At 37.5% G+C, this 3969-nt stretch overlaps 1 long non-coding RNA gene across 1 annotated transcript in view; it reads right to left on the bottom strand.

The window, feature by feature from the left end:
• Window positions 1–2770, bottom strand: part of LOC114032500 — an 18508-nt gene extending 15738 nt beyond the window's left edge. The window contains exon 1 of the long non-coding RNA XR_003567842.1: window positions 2499–2770. This is a non-coding gene — a long non-coding RNA (uncharacterized LOC114032500). The remainder of the gene's footprint in view (window positions 1–2498) is intronic.
• Window positions 2771–3969: the final 1199 nt, after the last annotated feature.

Below are 3969 nucleotides of genomic sequence, written 5' to 3'. Positions count from 1 at the left end.
AGTAATAAAGATTTATAGCTTCATATACAATTCTTTTCTTCTGTTCTACTTTTGTATATGGAGATGCCTGTCTTCTTTAGTGTTTATGTACAGACTAGAAAAGAAATTTAAAAAGAATAGCAAGAAAAATCATTTATTTCATTCTTTCCATTTACAATGCCTCTACCCTAATTCAAACTTTCCCTAGAGAAGTCTCATGAGACTCCTCACTGGCTTTCCCTTTCTGGGTCTCCAGACTTTCCCCTCTCCATTTTTATCAGATAGCTCTGCTAATACAAATACATAAATGTCACTTTATCGATCAAAAAGGAAGATTGTGGGGTCTACAAACCATTGGCCAGTGAACTAATATTAAAGGCATTGTTGATAATCATTTGGAAGGGGTAATAATAGTTATTAGTAGCATTTATATAGGACTTTGAGGCTTGCAAAGCACTTAGCTAGCGTGTGAGTGTCTGAGGTCAGGTTTGAATTTAAGTTTTCCTGATTCCAGGTGCTGTGCTCTACCTACTGCACCACCTAGCTGCCTCAGACAGAGCCCTGATCACTCTGAGCCAACATGTCTTTATCAAAAAACAGGCCATGCAATATTAATCTCAATTCCATTTCCTTCCAGAGTTACTAAACCAATGTAGAGGTTCTTAAATGTTTTGGTCTCAAGACACCTTTATACTCTTAAAAATTATTGAGAACCACCCCCACCAAGAACTTTTATGTGAGTTTTATATATAAATACATTATCTATTATATAATGATTATATTCTATATAATTATAGTATATGTAATATAAAATAGATATAGTAATATAATATATTATATTAATATAAGTAATATGATAATAGTAATACAGATTATAGCATATATAATGTATTACATGTACCATATATCATATCCTATCACATAGTATAACATAACACTTTAAAATAAAATATTTATCATGTCATATTAATTATACTATATATTAATTGTACCAAACATGATTATATATTTATATTTACCACATTAGAAATTAGCACATCTTAGTATTATTATTAAAATAGCTTTGACTTAATGAGTCTCCTCAAAAGGACCTCTGAGGGTCCCTGGACCATACTTTGAGAAGCACTGGAAAGCAGATTCGTGAAATGCCATAGACATCGTATACCTAGATTTCAGCAAAGCATTTGATAAAGTCCCTTGTGCTCTCCATGTAGACAAGATCAAGAGATATGAGCTAGACAACAGTACAGCTAGGTGAATTCAGAACTAATCTAATAACCAATCTGCAAGGTAGTCAAAAGTGGGTCAATGAGAGAGGTCGCCAGTGGAGTACTTCAAGAATCTGTTTTGGGCTTTGTGCTATTTAAAGTGTTTGGTTTTGTTTTTTAAATCAAAGACTTGAGTGAAAGAACATATGGAATTTTTTTTATCAGTTTATAAATGAGACGAAGCTTAGAGAGATCAAATATTTGATCAATATTCAAAAAGATCTCTAGAGGATAGAATAATGGACCAAATATAATAAGATGAAATTTAATGGAGATAAATATAAAGCCTTACCCTTGAGTGAAAAGAATCAACTGTACAAGAATATGATGCCATCTAAAATGATTTAATATTTATTAAGGACTAATACAAATAAAGCACTATTGTGGGCACTCGGGAAACAAAGCCAAAAAGTGGACCAGCCCATGCCCCAGGAGCTTACATTCTTCTGGGGGTGGGAAGAAGAAGGCAATGTATACAAAAATAAGCAACTATAATCATATATATATGTGTGTGTGTAGATACACACGCATATATACATATATACATGTACATACATGCATTGTGTACATATATATGTGTATATGTGTGTTTGTGTGTATATATCTATATATATATTTATTTATTTATATAAAATTTGAGGAGGGAGATAGCATAATCAACTGGGGTGGGTTAGGGAGTATCTTCCCATAGGAGGGGGTCCCTGAGCAGAATTTAGAAGGCAGCTAAGGATTCTAAAGGAAATTCTAAAAGGAAATAAAGGAAGAGCAAATAAATCCTAACCATAGGAGACAGCCTGTATGAAAGCATGGAGATGGAAAATGGAATGCCAAGGTCAGGGAATGACTAGGAGACCAGCTTGGCTGGAACACAGACAGCATGAATAGGAGCCACGTGAAATAAATCTAGAAAAGTCAGTGGGAGCCAGATTGGGGTGGGGCTTCAAATGCCAGGCTGAGGGGTATGTATTTGATCCTTGAGTCAGTAGGGAGCCACAGAAGATTTTTTGAGGAGGGGAGTAGCATGGTCAGAACTATGTTTTTGGAAATTTAGTTGGCAACTGTGTGGAGGATGGGTTAGAAAGGGAAAGAAATTGGAAACAATTGTATCACAAAGGTTTTTAAAGCATGATATGAAGGAAGGAAGTGTAATGTAGATCGAGTAGGAGTTAGTGCCTAAAAAAAATTCAAATAATAAAAGGTAGAGGGAAGGGGTCAAAAGAAACACAAAAAGTCAGGAGAAGATTGACTCACATCAAACCAGGAGAAGTGTGAACTCAGTTGAGGCTGGAGGGGCCACGGAGGGCTTCAGCAGGATCTCAAAGGGGAAGGCAGGGATGCTTCTTCCGACCAGACTAGATTGTGTCTCGTTATGTTTTGGAATCAAAACCAACGGAGCCAGCGTTAGCCCTGCTGCGTTCAGGGTAGTGTCTTTCCCAAAGCCCTTCAGCCTTGTCAGTGATATTAAAACCACTTGACAGATTCCCCTCCTCTAAGTCTGTTAAGCTGAAACTTTTTTTCTTCCTCAGCCTGACTGGGGCAGGGCTGAGGATTTATAGATGTTTTTATTCTCTTTGATCTGTAAACAGATGAACAGGAAATGACTGGAGAGTTGTGACATTTTAGGTGAATGAGTCAACCATGAATGCATCCACTGAGGTTAACCAGTCCAATGATCTGAATCAGCAACATTTTCCACTTAGTCCAAATAGCACAACATATGCACCCAGTGAAGCTGGGAGAGGAGGGGGAGAGGGGAGAGAAGACCAGAGGGGAAACTATGGACATGTCTGTGGAACCAGTTCAACCTTTCCTTCAAAGCAAGCTCGGTGTGAACAGTGCCGTCCCTGCCTGAACCCTGAGCTCCCACTCATCCCTCCATCATGGATGTGATTCCAGATTCAGAGGTCATTCATTCATTATTAGGTGGGGGAGGGGGGAAGTACAGTGGGAGGAGGGGAGAAGAGAATAATTCTGTATACATTTATGTGTGTGTATATACACACAAACATATATACGTGTGTGTATGTATATATACATATATGCATATATATCACTATCTATCATCTCTCTATCTATTGGTCCTTCTCTAAGAGATGATAATGTAAACTTCATAAGAGAAAGAACTATTTCATTTTTGCTTTTGTATTCTTATCACCTAGCACAATGAGTACCATATAGTAGGTGCTTAATAAATGACTGAGCGGTAGCTCAAAAAATGCTGGACTAGGAAAGGAGAGCTCCTACTGTGTGCCAAGAACTGTGCTATTTTATGGATCCTCACAACAATCCTGTGAAGTGGTACTATTATGATTCCTTTTTACAGTTGAATAAACTGAGGCAGATGGAAGTTAGTAACTTGCTCTGGGTCACACAGCTAGGAAGTATCTGAAGCAGGATTTGAACTCAGGTCTTTTTGACTCCAGGTCCAGAGCTTTACCCACTGCAACACCTGACTGCCTCTAGGAGTCAAGAAGATCTGAAGTCTGGAACCACAAATGTTATTAATTTGATGGAATCTGGTTAGAGCGGTCCCCTTTCCCTATAGCAAGGGCTCTTAACCTGAGTTCTTAATCCCTTGGAGGTCCATGAATAGATTTGGAGGGGGCTGTGAAATTGGACAGGAAAAAAATGACATCTTTGTTTTAGTTTAATTGGTTTCCTTGTTAACCCTATGCATTTGATTGTATGCATTTAAAAATATTATTCTGAGAAGAGGTCCATA

Source organism: Vombatus ursinus, unplaced genomic scaffold (genome assembly GCF_900497805.2).
Source record: "Vombatus ursinus unplaced genomic scaffold, bare-nosed wombat genome assembly UNPS02005459.1, whole genome shotgun sequence".
Classification (NCBI taxonomy): Eukaryota; Metazoa; Chordata; class Mammalia; order Diprotodontia; family Vombatidae; genus Vombatus; species Vombatus ursinus.
Note: the sequence above shows the minus strand (reverse complement) of the source record. Positions and strands in the feature narration are given on the sequence as shown.